Source organism: Lacerta agilis, chromosome 2 (genome assembly GCF_009819535.1).
Source record: "Lacerta agilis isolate rLacAgi1 chromosome 2, rLacAgi1.pri, whole genome shotgun sequence".
In the NCBI taxonomy this organism is placed as follows: Eukaryota; Metazoa; Chordata; class Lepidosauria; order Squamata; family Lacertidae; genus Lacerta; species Lacerta agilis.
Window position 1 is genome coordinate 24,197,574 of NC_046313.1, and position 19,373 is coordinate 24,216,946.

General features: G+C 45.8%; 1 protein-coding gene across 3 annotated transcripts in view; it reads right to left on the reverse strand.

The window, feature by feature from the left end:
* The window catches only part of CDC42EP4 (CDC42 effector protein 4), a 39,380-nt gene extending 20,514 nt beyond the window's left edge, over positions 1-18,866 (reverse strand). Inside the window, exons 1-2 of one of the 3 annotated variants that reach the window (XM_033138938.1) lie at positions 18,789-18,866; positions 8,490-8,624 (exon numbers count right to left, since the gene is read on the reverse strand). The gene's annotated coding sequence lies outside the window, so the exon portion shown is untranslated. Of the gene's footprint in view, positions 1-3,755; positions 3,921-8,489; positions 8,625-18,788 lie in introns of those variants that run through there. The other 2 variants (XM_033138937.1, XM_033138936.1) reach the window with 2 other exon arrangements.
* Positions 18,867-19,373: the final 507 nt, after the last annotated feature.

Below are 19,373 nucleotides of genomic sequence, written 5' to 3' on the forward strand. Positions count from 1 at the left end.
AGATGTTCTGGATCACAACTCCCATCCTCCTTGAGCTGAGCATGATGGCTAGAGCTGATGGGAGTTGCAATCCAACAACATCTGGAGGACCTGACATTGACTACCCCTGCTGTAGAACATAGATTGGCACTCTGGCTTGGACTCTGGTCAATTTAAGAAGCAGCTATGCTCAAGACCACTACTATTTTCTTAACAGAGAGGGAGAAAACCACACCCATTGCTGATAAGGCCACAAGCTTTTTGGAAAGGTGGAAGCAGAGAACCATTGAGAAAGTTCACAAACAGCACTGCTCAACAGCTACTACACACTCTTTGCAAGGGGCATTTCAAGGCTACAATAAAGGGGTGTAATGTATCACAGGGTCTCTTCTGGAGCACTGCATGCCATGGCTAGCTGGATCTCTGCGCTGTTATGTCATAGTGTTGCACTCAAGGATTGATTTATTCTCTTAACCAACTTTCAAGCTTCTTGTCAACCGGGAATTTCTACTTCTTACCATGAACTGAAAGGTCAAGCTATAAGTAGGTTTAAGATTTTTAAGCCCATTTGCTATTTAACATCTAGACACCAGAAGCCATGCTCTTTCAGGCTTGGCACTTGCCCCCAACCATTTTCACTTTCCAGCATCACGCACCACCAGGCAGAAGAGACTTCACAAGCATACATTACAAAGTTGAAGGACCCATTTCTCCTGCTGTCTGTATCCTGGAAGTGTCCACTCCCAACTGCTTCACATAGCTATATCACTACTGGAATGAAGGGCAGGCCAGTCTTAGCCCAGTAAATGTTATGACCCAGATGGATGTTCTAGATTGCAAGTAAGATATAACTATATAACTATATAACATATATATATATATATATATATATATATATATATATATATATATATATATATATCTGGTGCCTTGCTAGATGCTTCAGCTTCCCTTCTGATCCTTAAAGTGCTGGATGGAATGCAGAATTCAGAATTCAAGGCTCTCCAACCATAGCCAAAGCTACCACTAACATGGCACACTCATTGAACACTTTCCCACTGAACCCAATGAAACTTTAAAACACTCCTACAATCAGGTTGCAGAGCAAAATCTCTTTGGGAAACTTAAGCAGAGCTGGCCTTATCACTGGGCAAAGTAAGGCAACTTGCCTTAAGCAGATGCTATAGCAGCTCTTATGCTATTCCTCCTAAGCCCACATTCCCCTCTCTTGGAGGATAGAGTTGTGAATGTTACATGGCGTGGCATGTCCCACCCAAACTATCAAATCAGTACTGATTCAAAACTGCCCGTTCAGTTCAGTTACCTTATGGGGAGGGCAAACTTCTTTGCCTCAGGCAGCAAAACATCTTGGGCCAGACCTCAGTTTAAATTATGTGGTATACTGTACTATGCATTGTAGAACTCAACAGCCATCCCAATCTCCCCCTGCAAAAACAAAATAGGTCAAAATCACAGAGACCTTGATGGAGTTAAGGCATCAGTGTGTCACTTGACTGAACAGGTCAACCAACAGAAATCACTAACGTTTATATTGTTTATTGCTCCCTACTTGCACACACAAAAGATGGTTGTGCATGTGCGTTTGCTAAATAATTCATAACATCTGGGGACTGCTGGCCTAAACATCTGCCAACATCTTGCCACAAGCATAGAAAGGAGCATCTCTGTTGAGGCTCACAAGTCAGGCACACAGGCTTATTCAAGTAAGCGTGAAGAAGGCCACCTTGGAATCAGCCCAGAAAAAGAAGAAGTTAAAACTACAGTTAACAGGACAAGTTTATCCTTGTCTATTGCAGGAGGGGAATGAGAAGCTGCACAACAGAGCCGCTTATAGAGAACTTGGCAAGGCAGCATGAAATTCAAGCAAGCAGAGGGAAGAGAAGCGTAACCCTAGCAGTTTCCTTTGTCTGGAACTCTAGTTCAGAGCTCTTTGTGAAGCTGAATTTCAATCAGTCCCATTGGGTGGGAGGCAGCAACCCTCTCTTTCACCCTTGAAACAGTCACAAGGGACGGCAGAGCACATCATCCTCCCATGGTAAAAGGGGAAAAGACTACAATTCTCCCCCCCCCGCCCCCCCCAAAATGGGGGAGGTGAAAGAACCTTCTAAGGCTGGAAATGATCGATGGGCAAGAAAGCATACTCTGCAGCTGTTGCTTTGGGATAACAGACTGGTTACAAAGTGGGCTTTTCTGGGGCGGGGGGGGGGGGGTAGTCAATACACACCCACTGCCTCCACACCTCAAAGCAACTTTAAACTTTTTGAGAGGGTGCAGAAATCTAATATTCCAAGTCACCCACTATTTTCAGTGGAGACAGAAAAGCACAGAAGATTTCGGAGCCGCACTCGCAAACCTCCTTCCTGCAAAAGCAGAGACATCCTACAGGGCTACCTTTTCCTTTTCAAGCGCCTCCTTTCCGAAGTGACCTCCCTCCCTTTGGATCCGCACAAGCTAAAACAAATGCTTCAAAGCCTTGCTGGCGCGCCTGCCGGCAGAAGTTGTCGACCACCCCTTTGGGGAATAATTTCCCACGCTGATCCACGCAGAGGCCAGAGGAGAGCTGGTTTGTTTGGGCTTCTCCTTTGCTTTAGGATTTAGCACTTGCCAAAACTGCTACTCGCTCCTTCCAAGCGCGTTTATACCTAAGCAAATTCCAGGATTGTGTGCGGCTTCCCGCAACTCTACCTCTCCCTGGCTCGCGCTTTGGTCTCTGCGCACACACAACACACACACACACACACCGAGCTGCAGTACTCATCCCCGCGTCGTAGCGTTCATTCACGGAATTTTAAAGAGACACGCTCGCTTTTTGTCGAGACAATGGGAAAGCCTTCCTTCGAGAAGAATAAAACAAGAGGCTAGCTAACTGGTTCACCTCGGCGAGCGTACGCGCTCTCCAAATGCCAACCCAATTAGCCTCCTCTCTGCGCAGCTAGAATGATCAAAACCAAATAGCGATTCCAGTCGATTCTTTCCCATGCTCTCCCTCCCCGCCCTCGCCCCCCCCGCTCCCTTTTCCTCCCTTGGGAAACGGCATTGATGGGAAAGGGGAGAGATGGGAGGAAGGGGGGCGGGCGGCGGCGGCCAATCAATGGGTTGCAGATGCATTAGCCCAGAAAACAACGGCGGCTCGTTGCCTTCCAGCCCTACAAACATTTACAGATATGCAAAAAGCCGCTCCTTATTTTAGAAAGTCCAGTTCTGCAACTCTGCACTTTGCGAGGGTATTTTGTCCGGAGGAGGAGCTCTTGATGAGAAATTCCCTTGTTCTTATTTACAGAGAATTCTCCACACGCACCTTTTTATTGTCTTTCTTAAAAAAAAAAAAAAAAAAAAAAACTATTAAAGAACGTCATCTGTAAATAGCAAGGAAGCAACGAAAAGGGGTTCCAAAAGCAAACAAAAATCTCTGAGCTAACCAAAAGGAAAGGCAGATGAAAGGGAGGCGCTTTCTTCCCAATAATAAAAGGGCAAGGCACTCCCTTCCCGCAAAACCTCCGTGCAAAGGGAAGTTGAGAAAGCGGCGGCGGCGGCAGTAGCAAGGTTAAGTAGACAAAGATCCTCCCGGCAAGGCAGGGTTTTCCCTTCTTCCGACGGGCACCCTTTACCCCACTGCGCCTCCTCACTCCGTCCCTTTCCCATACACACCCACCAAACCCTCCGACACCTGGCGCCTCCCTTCGCGCATCCCCCCCCCCCCGCGGTCTCTTCTCCAAGGCCAGCAAGCCATGCACCCCGCCCCTTCGCAACCGTACCTAGGCTACTCGGCACCCCTTGGCTCGAGGGGAGGCCTTGCTATATGTTACCGGCTCAGCTGCTTCGTTGCTCCGTCCCCGCATTTCCACCCCATGCCCGCGCCTGCCCAGGGATCCCCGCCGGCGTGTTCCTCTCCGGCTTCAGACTGCTCAAACCCATTCCGCTGCTGCTGCTCCTCCCCCCCCTTCCCCGCCCTGCCGTCCCAGTCACCGACCCGTCTGTGACGTCGCGCCACCCAAAGGCCAATAGGCGAAGGCGACGTCATCAGGCTAGCCCAGGTCTCCTCCATTCAAAATCTGAATGCCTCGCTCCGGCTCTTCCCGGTGCCTTGTAGAGGTGGAGGAGGAAGGCAGGGCAAGGGAGTGGAGAGGGGGAGAGAGAGAGAGCCAGAAAGGGATTGACACATCGCTCAGCCTTGCTAATGGGCAAAACAATATAAACAATAAAAAAAAATCCTTCCAGTAGCACCTTAGAGACCAACTAAGTTTGTTCTTGGTATGAGCTTTCGTGGTTTCCTGAAAGTTCAAGGCTTTTATGGGATTTGTGTCAAGCAGGCGAGCCCACGTTAACCGAAACCCTCTGCAAACTCGGCGTAGTCGGAATTAGCTTGCCATTGTCTCAGCGAAAGGCATACTTATTATTATTATCATTATTATTTTTTCCCCTGGCATAGGGAGTGCCGAGGAGTCCCTGAACAAAAAGTCCCTACAACAAAATCAGGCGGGGGCAGGGCAGATGGTAATCTCTGTGCTGTTTCAAATCACTGCTTTCCAGTCTACCTTTCTCGATTTTTGGCAGTCAGGCAATTATAGCCCGCCCACCACCTACTCTACTCTTTTAACTGTAAGGGCTAGCAAGCAGCTTTTTAGAAAATGAAACAAGAGGTCCAGAAGTATGTGACCAGAATCCAAGATTCTGCATTAGAAGGCTAAGACAAAACCTATTTCTTTCTTTTGCCCTTTAAGAATTATAATTTACAATTGTACATTGCTTTGGGATGCCTTGTGGGAATTTATTCATAACTATTAAGTTTTATGTATTCACTATAAATATCTCACCTTTCCATGAATCAGGGCCAAGGTAATTAACAATTTAAAAGAGACCAGCAAAATATCAAATTCAAAAATCGATATAAGCAAAATAGATATAGACAAATGAGCATATAAAATGTTATCCATATACATAGTAGCAAGATATGTGGATTTCCTTTTCACTACAATTTATTATCAAGCAATGTACAGTAAATGATATATCTTTAAAATTCCAGACTCCCATTATGGCCAATGGCCCAGTGATAATGGAAGTTGTAATGTCAGGAGGGCCACTGGTTCCTCACTACTGCTCTATAGCCACACAACAGGATGTACTGAGTATAAGATTGGGCCAATTATTTCTTCACTGTGCAGATTAACATTTGCTACACTGCCGGTTTATGGAACAAGCCACTGGCAAAGCATAATACAGACAGGAGGAGCTTACTACTCATCCAACACTTCCTCTGTGCTTTAGCGCTAGCCTTGTGGCGTTTTGCCAGAACTGCTCCATGTTCTTCCATCTCCACTTGGACAGCAGCCCATTGGTGATGGTTAAAAGGGAATCCCAATCTGATGTGTCATCTGATGGAGTCAGCTTTTATTGCTCCCATATGTACTTCCAGTAGAAAGAAACTGAGCCGCCTGCAATTTTAACACCAACATTGATTCTGAAGGGATGTCTCACGCAAACAATGTGTTTGCAGATAACAATTCTGTTGGCCCACAGAAAACATATTTGTCTTGAGGTTTGCAGTGCAGAACTACATGGAGTCAGTTGGGCAGGGTATCAAAAGCTGAGATATAAAGAAAGTAAAATAATTGTATAGTGAATTGGAAAAAGATCCACTTAGTCCAGCATTTTATTTCCAACAGATTGACAGATGCCTCTGAGGAACCTGAAAGTAGGAAAGTGAAGCTGTTGGCCTTTGCTTGTTGTTTGTTATTAGCATATGAACCTGGAAATTCCAGGTAATTGTCATGGCTGTTGAGAGAGCCACCATGGATTTGCCTGTTCCAGGGGTGGAGTGAGCTATTGCCACTCCCATCTTCCCTGAGCATTGGCTATGCTGACAGGGGCTGATGGGAATTTGGGTCCAACAACATCTGGAGAAACACAGATTATACTAGCCCTGGCCTAATCCTTTCTAAAGAGGTCTCAGGGAGTGGATCTCTTCATAGTCAATACCATGAATTATTCATGTTGCTTGAAGAAAATGGTCAAGGTTAGTCATGTGATATAGACTGCAGTCCTGTATGCATTAATAAATTGGAGACAGGTTCCGTTGACATTAATAGGACTCATTTTGTATATCACTTGGAAACAATTAAGCATTATTTTAAAAATGTAAATAAATAGGACTAGCTTTTTCGAGCAGGCAATGCTTTTTCTTTAACCAGATTAAATGGCAAAGAACAGAGTCATATTTGTAGCTCCACTGACACCTCATGCCCTGGTCCTTTTCAAGCACCTTGTTCTTATGTCCATTATAGTTCTGATGTAGGAGCGCCACTTGTTGTCAGATGGGCTGTCTAGGTTCATATATTTCATGCTAGGTAAACCCTTGTGTTTTCATCTGAATAGTTTCCAATACTCTGTTGAATATCATAACCTCCATAGGTGGAACCGGTGACGGTGAGTGGTTTATGATCCACATTTTTTTTTAATCATGAGAAACCTGAGGCACGAACCATGAGTTTCCCCAGGTGTTCTGCTGGAGCAGGAGGCAGGCACAGTTCTCCCAGTCTGCTGTCCAACACACCACTCTTCTTTCTATTTGGAGAGTAACAGTTCTTGATTTGTAACTCCAGCTAATTTTAACCAAAAGTGCACACAGTTTGGAGAGTACCCCAGTCAGTGCTGGTGTACTGCATGTCTGCATGAGACAAGGCAGTCAGGAGAGATTAAAATCAATCTCCTGAGCTGGGCTGGAAATGCTAGATGTTTAGATACCTAAAGGGAACTTGGCAGAACAAGCATGTGGTGGAGTTGAAAAGCTGCTGATTGGGCAGCAGCCAGTCTTGATAGCCACTCGGGCTTGGCAGTGGTTGGCACAGAGGCCTGAGGGCATGGAACCCATATTAGGATCCCATCCCAGTGGAGATGCTTGCCTTCTGCTGCCAATCTCTCAGCTGCTCGTTCAAGAGAAGAGCTTTGAAAAACCCATTTGATATCCTTTTGTTCCGATTAGGTTTTTATTTTAGCTACTCCAAAGGGCACAATGGAAAAGAACTGGGGAGGGAAACCATTGATTGATGCTTTTTTCTTCTTTTTCTAAGCAGATAAAACAAGCCAGACCTCTGGATTCCTCTGAACAGTAATTGGACCCGTGAAACAATTGCACAATGGCCTTATCTAATTAAATGCAATGGTAGCCAGGGGGAACCCTTTTTGGAATGACACAACCTAATAAAGGTGGGTTTTCTCTCCTGGCTCCTTTATCTTCCAATATATATCAAAGAGTGAAAGAAGCAGTGCTAGTTGCCCTCTGTTTTATTGTTCCTCTAAGAAATGTGTTACTAAATTTCAAACTGCTACATTTTAACATTATTCATTTAACTAAGTGCCTTGAGAGAGGGAGAGAGAGGCCTGAAACAGTTTGAGCAAATACAACAAGGAGCTGTTATTTACAGAGACTCTGCATGTGAAGAATTTATGTTGGATTCAAATAATCTGGAGTTTTAGATTAGTGAGAGAAAGAGAAAGGACTTGGTAAACACCTGCTCTCTTTTACATGTGGTGGGAGCTGATTCTTAACATTTCCAAGCTTGTGTGTGTGTGTCCGTCCCAATTTTGGGGCCCTAAGCATCTCAAAAGCCACTTTTGTTTGTCAGAATGTGAATGCACACAATTGCAGAAATCACCCCACTGTTACAGCCTATCCTGTGACATCTGTCACCATCTGCAGATCATGACCACTTATCTAGTTTCAGGCATTTTTAATTTCTCCACACTGGAGAGGATGGCTGCTGTTCCCCTGTCATGTGATAATGTTTCAGCAAAAGAGGGTTTTGTAAGGTACCTAGACCAAGAAACAGTTCTAGCAAATCCACCATACCGGAATGCTCCTTGTAACTGATTGGTGAGAAGCCCCGGCCTACAGAGGAATTATCTTAATGATTAAACTATGCTTTCAGTTATCTCCAGTTTATATGCAAGCCCAAGACAGTCAGGTTCCTGAATCATTCACCTTGCTCTTCTGAGTAGGTGATTTGAGGTGAGCCTTCTGGGCAGTTGTGCCCTCCCAATTGTATTTTGATGGCTCAAGGCATTTTAATTATTCAGATGCACTAAAAAAACCCCACACACCTCTCAGTGCCTCTTCTTTCTTTGGAAATTGATGATGTCTCAAAATTCCAACAATCGCCTCTGGTAATAGCAGCGGTCCCAGAGACTCATTTAATTATCTTCCAGGTTTACTAGAGAGTCTTGTCAGGGTATAAAGGTTGATGTGGCATCTTGATGAGAAGGACTCTGGTGCAGGTGAAGGGAGCTCTCCGGCTGGTCAGATCAGATTCCATCTGAGGATATGTGATGTGATGCTTCAAGGGACTGAAAGGAGCAGCTATTTCTGTTGCCAACCATGGCTTGGTCACCACTGCCCAAGGAAAATCCTGATTATGCTGCTAGAGGACTGTCAGCTGTTTCCACACACACCCTAACAAAATATGAGGACCGTTAGAAAAATCTGTTTTTCCTACCTCATTAGCAGTGCTCTAAATGCCAACCATGCTCGTGGGTTCTCTGCTGGTTTACAATGGACAAACAAGATGGCTTTGCCTCACTGTCGGCCTCCTCCTGCTTGGAGAATGTCCTGTCACGTAAATCCAACTTTCCTGTGGAGGAGAGGACCGGGGAATGGTAATCAGGATTGCTAGAGTGCCATTATCTCACATGTGAATCTGCATACACTGCAAAGTTCTTAAGGACCCCCACCCAGCTTATCATATTTGTGTCCAACCCTTCCTCCAAGGAGCTTTATTGCAGCATACCGGTACAACAACCCTATGAAGTAGGTTAGCCAAAGAACACAGTGGTTGGCCAAGGTTGCCTGAATTGGTTCCATCTCTGCATTCAGCAATGAAACTAGGTTTATTGGTCCTGATCCAACACTCCAGCCACTACGCCACACCGGTTTACATCCTCAGACCCTTCAGTTGCCCACTTACTGTCCCTCTCCCAAAGCCCAGACACCCCTTCCTCATTCTGTTTGCATCTTCCTTTTGAAAGCCAGTATTGGAATGCTTGTTAATCAAGGTTCTAATCCCCATTCAGCTGTGAATCTCACCAGGTGACCTTGGTCAATTGCTATCCCTCAGCCTGTTTTACCTTGTTGTTGTGAAGATAGAACGGTGGTCTGGAGGAAAGACTAGGTGCAAATACAACAGATGAACAAATCAACCCCCTCTGTACCCACTCTTTATCTGGTTTGGGCCCGGTATAACAGCAGAGTCTCGCCTTCAAAGGACTGCAGCTAGGAGCTGCATTGCCCCACCTAATATTTTTTTTAAAGGTGTATTTATGCTGTGATAGCTCCTATTTAAAGAATTAGAGCATTATTTTTTTAGAATAGTGGAATTTCAAAAAAGTGATTATTCCCTTCCAAAAGTGGGAGTGCTCCAAACTCCACCTAGTTGCCCTCCCCACTTGGTTCAGGGTGGATTTTTCAAGTATGGCATTGTTGCCTTTTTACTTGCAACCAGTCCAGGGGGAGGGCACTGCCTGCCAGCTTCCTTTTCCTTAATTTCAGTGTTGTAGAATTTAGCAGGGAGGCATTTAGGAGCAAAATTAAAGCGAGTTGGCTCTGCCTGCTATTGGCTCTGGTTCCACCTTCTTTTGGTCTCCATGCCTTCCACTCTGCAGAGCAACAGGCAGCACTGCTGTATCTTATCTCTCACTTTGATCTGGGCTTTGGACTAGTCAGAAGCAACACAATTCCCCCTCGCTAGCTCTGCTTCCAATAATCTCTCTACGCAGGGTGCAAAGTAAAAGGGTCACTTAGTTCAAGTTCTGCGGGAAGGTCCCCTGTGAAGCAAAAGTTGCCTCATACCTCGTTAGTTGTGTAGTGGAAAGAGAATGCAGGGGAGTGAAGCGTCAGGATTCCCCCCCCCCCAGCAGGACATCATCTTCTGCCACAGAAAATTCACTTGGTCTGGCAAGTGAATGAAGCTTTCAGGGTTGTTTGTGGCAGATTAGCAGAGAGGAACAGATGGAGAGAAATAACCAAGCAGAGGCTAATGTGTATTTCCTTTTCTTTAATGGGATTCCTACTTCACACTACTAGTTTAAACCGTTAACACTTGTTTGCAAGATCCTTGTTTGCATGTCTTATTAAAAGTCGAATGTTGGAATTCAGCTGGATGCGGATCTTTTGCTAAATCTCAATGTGTTTTGAACCTAAGCAGTCTGAACGTAAGCATCAATGAGTTCATCTGGAGCTTACTCCCAGGAAACTGAGGGTGGTGGCCAACAAAGCAGTTCTGTTAGCAGAAGAACTTTGGGCTGTGTAACAGAACTTCCTCTTGCCTTCCTTTCACCGCTTGCCCCCTAAATCTGTTCTGGTGGAAGAAGAAGTTCCATTGTGCAAACGGAAATCCATGTGCTAACAGAGTGAATTAATCTGATACCACCCTATGTGTAGGATTGCACCGCAGTGAATTCTCTGCAACTTAGGGAAGGGAGAACATTTCTCACTTTGTGCTGGGCATTCAGGGGATGGGTGAGCGGTAGTCACCATAATTGTCTGTGGTCCTCTGGCTATTGCCACTTTCTCTTGGGATGCAGGAGCTCTGCTTAGAGAAAGAGATAGGAGGAGGCAGACAGCTCATGAATTTCCAGAATGTGGGTCACACATTACTGTGCATTGCTAGCATGCATCCATTGTAAGTCCAACCTGTACATTTGCTCCAGTGCACAATATCCTAAATCCTTAGCTCCTTAGGCTTCACTTATCATTTCCCATTATTAAACCAGCAACTAAATGTACTTATGAGAACAAACAGTGATGGGTAACGGTGGGAGGGGTTAAGGAAGCAGATTTGCACTCCCCATAGCTTTGATCATGTGGCTTTTTCTCCCCCTGCTATTTGTGAGCTATTTGCTGCCTCCTTCCATGCTTGGCAAAGTGCTGATAAGTGGCTGCCTTTTGCCCTTGGGAGATGCTCAAGCCATCACAGTGCAAAACTCAGCAGCGCTGTCAAGGCTGATTGACTCCCAGCGGTCTGATCCTCAAAGACAACTAGCTCATCCCATTCCCCTTGTAAGCATCGGCAGCTAAAGCCATTGACAAGTTAGCTCCGTGAAGCTGAGATGCCAACCATCTCTTCTCCTTACATACCACTTCCCCCCCCCCAGCAAGAGAAAAAGCACAGCATAAATTAAGGAAGAAAGCGCTAAATTCTGTGGAAGTTCAATTTGCAATTCTGATTTGGTAACGGGACATTAGCTTTTCATTGGTATGAATGATAGTAATATTCTGATTTCACAACACCTGGACTCACCTTAAATACCGTACACTTTAATTTCTACCTTTATAGCTTGGAAGGCTTTGCCATGCTGATAGGGGCAGGCATAGATGCAGATGGCTCCAGATTCAGTCCATTGCATCACCAATTAAAAGGATACCATACAGCAGGGCTGGGAGGCCTCTCTGCCTGAAACGTTTGGAGGGCTCCTGCTACTTGGAGAAGAGGAATGAGCTAGAATGGACTAATGGCAGCTTCCCCTGCATATGAGAAAAGGTGTCCGCACGACTTCAGCTGCTTTTCACGAGTGTCATTAAGACTGCAATGCAAGCACACACTCCTGGAAGCAAGCCTCATTGAACATTGTGGGAATTACTTCTAAGTATACATGGAATAGAACTGAGATGTAAGGATGCTCTTTGCTCTGGAACAAGTCCTTGAGGAATGCTGTTATGACAGAAAATGGTGGCAAAGAGCCATATCTGCATGGCATGTATGATACAACCAAGGAATTTGGGTTTCTGCTTACAGCGCTATGAAAGGCATAACCTAATGTAATCATTGATTGTTGAAACAGGCCACATTGTAACTGAAACACATTTATTTCCCTGTTCACCATCACATTCCCACTAAGAACAAGAAAGGCCCATTTACATGTGGCCCACTGGCTATACCTGTTCACTGTCTAAGCTTGGGCTTGATGTTTCTTAACAGCCCTAGGTGCAGGCTAGTTTTCTTTAGCTGGTGACAATGGAAATTATGTGACATGTCTGATGAATTTGATGCTGCTTCATCATAGTGAAGAGGCTAGAGTACAGGGCCTTGTTGGAGAGTCCATGGAACATGTAATGTAATTGCTTCTTTGCTGCAGGTGCTCACAATCATGCTTGGAAAACATTCCACCTCTCATAATAACAAACATATGCACAGAGCCAAAACGTGCTTATTAATTATTCCATAGATCTATGGCTTCCCCTCTGAGTGTGTCCTTGCTTGTCCTCTCTAAAGGGATACAAAAATGTGTCTGTTACTTTCTGGGATCCCATCCCATTTCCACTCTTATGCTTAACTTGGAGAAATGTACCGGTATTCTGCCAAGCAGAGCTAAGGGACACGTTATAACATTGCTAAATGGAACTCAATTGCTGTGTAGGGGAATTGGTGTAATCTGTAAAGTGCAGAGGCTTTGAAAATGTATTTTCTGCTTAAGTTGGCTTCTGTTTATTTTTACAACTTTATCAGGGCCCCATCAGACTTTTTTTGCAGGTATATTTGGCAACAAGTTATTAACACAATAATAATGATAATAATAATTCATTAGTTGTACTGGACTGTCCACACATCTTTCTGCTTCTTTTTAGTTGTTTGGCAACACTTCCCAAATGGTACGACATTATCGCTGTCTGGAGGGACATTCTTGTGCTATATAGAGCAACGAAAGCGGGACAGCCCCCCCACCCCCTGCAACAGAACATTTGTGGTATGAAAAGCTACAGGGTTTTAGTAGGAAGCCATGGGCCATGCCTCCTGCCAACCTAGCAGTTCAAAAGCATGTCAAAGTGCAAGTAGATAAATAGGTACCGCTCTGGCAGGAAGGTAGAAGAGTTTGGATTTGATATCCTGCTTTATCACTACCCTAAGCTAACAATCTCCTTTCCCTTCCTCCCCCACAACAAACACTCTGTGAGGTGAATGAGGCTGAGAGACTTCAGAGAAGTGTGACTAGCCCAAGGTCACCCAGCAGCTGCATGCGGAGGAGCAGGGAATCGAACCTGGTTCACCAGATTACGAGTCTACCGCTCTTAACCACTACACCAAACTGGCTCCCAGTGTTTCTGTGTGCTGCTATGGTTTCGCCAGAAGCGGCTTAGTCATGCTGGCCACATGACTTTGTCATGCTGGCAAAAACTGTTTGCAGACAAACGTCGGCTCCCTCAGCCAGTAAAGCGAGATGAGTGCCGCAACCCCAGAGTTGTTGGCGACTGGAATTAACTGTCAGGGGTCTCTTACCTTTACCTTTACGGGCCATGTACTGCTTGGAAACGTAGCAGAATGTCTGTCCCAAAACAGTTGCAGGCACAGACAGTATTGGACTGCAATTGGCACTGCATATAAGCAACCCAATGCTATCACGAGTACAAGTCATCAAGGGGAAAAAAAGACATTGGAGGAGACCTTGGTGGTTCATAGCTGTGAATCAATTAAAGCAGTGGTCATTTAGCATGCCTTGGAGAAATGTGCTCTTGCCCTCTCTGCTGGTGTACTCAAGCTTGCCATGCCTTTCTCCACCAGTTTTCAATTTTTCTGCTGCTTCGTCTCTTTAATTTCACACTCTTTCTCACATTCTTGTGGCCTCCATTTTGAATGCCATATTCTCAACAGCATGGGTATGTGTGTGTGAGAGAGAGAGAGCTAACTCTCAAACATTTGCCACCGCATCAGCAACTTTTCCTCATCCCTCCCAACATGAAGGCTGGGAGGTTTGCTTTATCCGCCTTCCCATCTCAAACAGAGAGCTGTGGCTTTGGGAAAACATGTGCTCTCCATATGTGTCAGTACAAAAAATGTGGACTAAAAAAAAGGGGGGGTGGACAGGGGATAACTGAAATCCTGTTTCTAAAAGCTGGGAAAGAGCACAAATCTCCAAGCAAATGGAGGAGGGATAAAAAAAGAAAAGAAAACCAATATATTGCAAAATAAGCCCACAGCCAAGTAACCTAATGGGCAGCTAGCCACAGATATGTTGCCATGGAGACAGAAGATGCTTAGCACTGCTGCTGTGGGGTGAGGGGAAGGCTTTGCATGGCCTCCTGGTGGGCTCAGAATTGCCTTTCCTCTTCCATCCTTTTCCCCTCCCTCATTCCAAGCTCTTCCTATGGAGGTTAATCCTTGGGGTTGGAGCAGCAGCAGCAGCAGCAGGCAAAAAAATCTTTCACCCAGCCTCTGGGATGTGTGTGTGTATGTTGAAGGAAGGGGTGTTTGTGTGTGTGTGTGCTTCCTAGCAGGATCAGGAAGAAAGGCCCCGCAATCTAATTCCATTTGCTAAGCTCCATAACACAAGAAAAACCAAAGCAGCAATACCTACGACTCTGTCTGACACATTTACTATTTATGGCATGAATCAGAGAGCTGTGGGCATTGGCATTCCTCCACAGCCCTGCTTCCCATCCACAGTAAGGCGTGGTCTGTGGCACATGTATGACTTTTTGTTTCAAAAGCTGGTCTCTGTTTCATTCTCACAGATACCTCCTACATTGGGGAGGGGGGCCCCACTTAAGAGTACAATTCCCTTATAGTGGTCTAGAAATGAAGTGGGACATATGGGTAGCTCAGTTGGTTACAGCATGGTGCTGGTAATACCAAAGTTGCAACTTGCAGGTTCAATCCCTGTTTGGGACAGCTGCCTATTCCTGCATTGCAGGGGGATGGAATAGATCAGGGGTTGTCAACCCACTAGTGGGCGTTTTAGGATTCTAGGTGGGCGGTAGGGGGTTCTACGGCACAAGCTGAATCTTCCTTCCATTGAGCACTGGTGGGCGGTAAGGAAATTTTACCATCAAGAAAGAAGCATTAGTGGGCAGTAGGTATAAAAAGGTGGACTACCCCTGGACTAGCTGATCCTCAGTTTCCCTTCCGACTCTATGATTCTGTGAAATGGAAATTGGGGCAGATGTACACGTTTATCCACCATGCAAATGTTTGTGGGGTTTTGAAATGCAAAAGGGCCATTCCTTCCCAAGCAGCTTTTTTGTAAGCCGTGTGTGTGTGTGTGTGTGGCTGCCATATGGTATTAATACACTAGAAATTATAGCTGAACTACTGTTTTCCTCGTGTTCACATATGTGCATAGTCCTCCCCCCGATATGAAAATACACTGAAGTCTTTGGGCACACTGGATTTCTATTTAAAATGCTACAAAACAATACTAAAAAGGTAATAAAATGGCAGCTGGCAGGAAAGTGGTTTCAAGCAATTTAAAAGCAGTAACAAGAAACACTGGAGAAACATTATAAGAATACTTTAGGGAAGAAGAGAATTGACAACACCCACATGTCTCCTCACGCCACAGGGCTGGGGAATCTATTGCCCTCCATAAGTTTTTGCACTACATTTCTCCATCATCCTGACCCTGACCATTGGAGCTGGGGCTGATGGAAGGTCGAGTCCAACAAAATCTGGAGGGAAGAGTGTTCTCCACTTCTCCTATAATGCCCAGTATGGCCAAGACACAGGCAAAAAAAGGCTTTGAGAAATCCCTGTTCCCCACTGTGAACATCAACAGATGCTCAACCAGCACTCTCCCTTTATTAAGAACCGCAGCTGCTCACTTCTGTTTTGCATCTGCTTTGGCTTCCATGTAACAGGGCTTAACTAAGGCAAAAAGGAAAGAAAGGGGCCACTTTAACACAGGAGCTGAGCCACAGGTGGGAGAGGAATTATTAAGTGGGTGGGGTTAAGCAGAGGAGAGCTAAGGCCCTTCCACCAAAACCTGCAGTACCTGCAAAAGCAAGGGAGGCTGGTCTATTAAGGCAAAATTTACTTGCTTAGCACAATTTACATACTGCTCAATGGTAGTAAAACTTCTAAGCAGTTTACAGTAAATATAAAAAACGCTAAGAGATTGAAACACATCAACACAGCTGGATAGGATTGCCTAAACTAGGTGCGACAAGCAGTCTGGGGGGTGGCACTAGCTGGCACCTTTTGCTTCTCAGTCTCAGTGTTCATAGAATCATAGAGTTGGAAGAGACCACAAGGGTCATCCAGTCCAACCCTCTGCCAAGCAGGAAACACCATCAAAGCATTCCTGACAGGTGGCTGTCAAGCCTCTGCTTAAAGACCTCCAAAGAAGGAGACTCCACCACACTCCTTGGCAGCAAATTCCACTGCCGAACAGCTCTTACTGTCAGGAAGTTCTTCCTAATGTTTAGGTGGAATCTTCCTTCTTGTAGTTTGAATCCATTGTCCCGTGTCCGCTTCTCCGGAGCAGCAGAAAACAACCTTTTCCCCTCCTCTATATGACATCTGTGTTGCTGCGGTAGAACTCAGCAAGGAGGGTGGTGGGGGCAAAAATAGAATTAGTTGGCTGTGCCTGTCTTTGGCTCTGGCTCTACCTACTGCAGGGATCTCCAGCTTTCACCTTACAAGTCCCAATAGGCACCATTTACCACTGCCTGCAAGCATCTTCTTGACCCCACTGCCGACAACTTCCGTGCTGTTTCTTCACACCCTTCTTAAATCTACATTCCTAGCTCTGGGAACTTCCTCCTTTAGAGTAGGTCAAGGTCTTCCCTTGGCTTTGACCCTTTCCCAAGGACGGAGTGTCCCTGACCCTTCTGCCCTGGTTTTCAATGCTCCTCTCTTTGATGGGTTTCAGACTCGCCAATTAAATTACCAGTCACCAAGGCAGCTGCTCAAGAGAAGCCTTTATTACCTATTCCCTGGCTCTGAGTTAATCCCTTTCAAGTGAGCAGCCACATTATCCAAGCAAGAGGCCCCATCCTCACATAAATGGTTAATTAAATCCTAGTCTGCAGGGTGCCAGCTGGCCACTTTCCCCTCTCAATAACCTCTTGCTAATAATGCTGGTGCTTAATGATGGAGCAGATATTAGAATAGAGGGCTGTGCCCTATAATGTATGGAATCAGCTTTATTAATATAGCCCCTTTTTATACCAGCAGGAAGAAGATGGAGGGCTACACAAGTGAAAATACAAGACAGCCAACTGATCTGGGCTTTCTCCACTCATTGCTTGAGTAAGCAGATGAATTTTAACTTCTATTTCTGGGAACATTTCCTGAGTTTCCCATCTGAGGGAGGGGGAGCAGTTACCAAGAGGACAACTTCTGCTGCTCACAAAGTATAACCAAACAATACTATGTCAGAGAAAACTCTCATACGGGTTGGTTCACCATGATTTCTGTGTATGAATTTATGGATTGACTCTGTTGAAACGCCATGTGTCTAAGGCAGTGTTTTTCAACCACTGTTCCGCGGCACACTAGTATGCCGCGAGATGTTGCCTGGTGTGCCGTGGGAAAAATTGAAAAATTACTTTATATATAGTCAATATAGGCACAGGGTTAATTTTTTTAACATTTTCTAATGGTGGTGTGCCTCGTGATTTTTTTTCATGAAACAAGTGTGCCTTTGCCCAAAAAAGGTTGAAAAACACTGGTCTAAGGAAACACGAATGTTCTACCTGTTCAGTATTTGATGGTTCGTTCACACATGAAAGCCATCCATTAACCTTCTAGAACAGGGGTTCCTAAACTACTCCACACAACCACCCAATGGATCACTTGAAAATTGCTGAGACACTGGTGGGACCACTTAATGGTTTTTCTGCCTTTTGTAGAAAATTTTAATGCACTGTGCTAGATGCTGTATGATTTCTAATTGCATTTTATTACATTACAATTTGAATTCAAACTGAACTCAAATTGTAATACAATAGATAAAAAATAAAAGATGCAACAAAATACACACACACACATACATATGTAATGCAATGGATACATGCAGGGCCGGATTTAGGTCTGATGAGGCCCTAAACTACCCAAGGTAATGGGGCCCTTTGTATGTCCAGCTGTCCTTTGTCAACAACAAATTGTTGCTGTTTTTTGTGTTGAATATTTTAGGGAGCTGGCTAGCAGGCGGGGCCTATTACTTACATCATAGGAGCCTACACAACACAAAACACTGTTGCTGTATGTACGGTAGGTATTTATTTTATTTGTTTTTTTATCTTATATTTTGGAAATGTACATCCAGTTCCCCCCCCCCCCTTTAAATTACCCCCCCCCCCAGCCAATGGGGCCCTAAGCTATAGCTTGTTTAGCTTATACATAAATCCAGCACTGGATGCATGGAACAAGAAATTGAGGGAATTTACTGAGGGATTTGTGGCGCTGTGGGTTAAACCAGAGCCTAGGGCTTGCCGATCAGAAGGTCGGCGGTTTGAATCCCCACGATGGGGTGAGCTCCCGTTGCCCGGTCCCTGCTCCTGCCCACCTAGCAGAAAGCATGTCAAAGTGCAAGTAGATAAAAAGGTACCGCTCCGGCGGGAAGGTAAATGGCGTTTACGTGCCCTGCTCTGGTTCGCCAGAAGCGGCTTAGTCATGCTGGCCACATGACCTGGAAGCTCCCTTGGCCAGTAAAGCGAGATGAGCGCTGCAACCCCAGAGTTGCCGCGACTGGACCTCACGGTCAGGGGTCCCTTTCACTTTTACTGAGGGATTTGTGTGTGTAGATAGGATTGGTTGCAAAAGGCAAGTCATCTGTTTAAAGAGGGTGTTGGGGAGAGGAATAGGCTGACAAGGCTTGTGCCGCGATCTCCGTTATCGACCCAAATCCCCCATTTCCTGTTCTGCCCCATCACCCTTTCTGCCCAAACCTCGCCCTGCCTATTTACTCACAAGCAACCCCCCCCCCCCGCCCAAACCAACGGTAGAGGTGCAGAAAGTTGCAGCCTCGGCTCGGCAGCTTCTTGCAAGCAAGCCTCGCGGATCCGCAAGCCTGGCTTTGACCCTTACCTGGTGGCCTCGACGATGCCCGTCGTCCAGGATGGCTGTTGAGGGAAAACAAGAGACTTCTGCTTCAAACGGGGAGGGCGCGGAAGCATTTAAATGGAGGGAGGGGGGGCGGAAAGGAAACTTGGAAGGCATAAGAGGGGCTCGGCAGCAGTCGAGGGAGGGTGGGAAAGGAAAAGAGGCCTGGACCAAGCGCTGGCCTGGCGCGCCGTGACTGGAAAAGACCCTATGGCACGCAGACGCAAACATGGAGGAGAAAGCGCGGGAAAGGGCACCAGAAAGTGGCGTCCTTCTCGAGCTCGCTAGCTCCCTGGCCCTTGTGGCTATTGCAGCTGAAAGGCCCCGAAGGAGCCAAGGGGTGTTGCAGTCGCGATGGCTTCACTAGCAGCTGAGGAGGGAGGCTGGACGAGGAGCTCTCCTCTCCCGTCTCAACAAAGCCCACGCTGCTGCTCTTTGGAGGACCAGCAGCAGAAAGCTAGCTTGAGGACGACCACCGGTAGTCCAAGGAATTTGGGAACCTCTGCTGTAGAGATCAAGCCATGACTGGCAGTGCCGGATTTAGGTATAAGCTAAACAAGCTATAGTTTA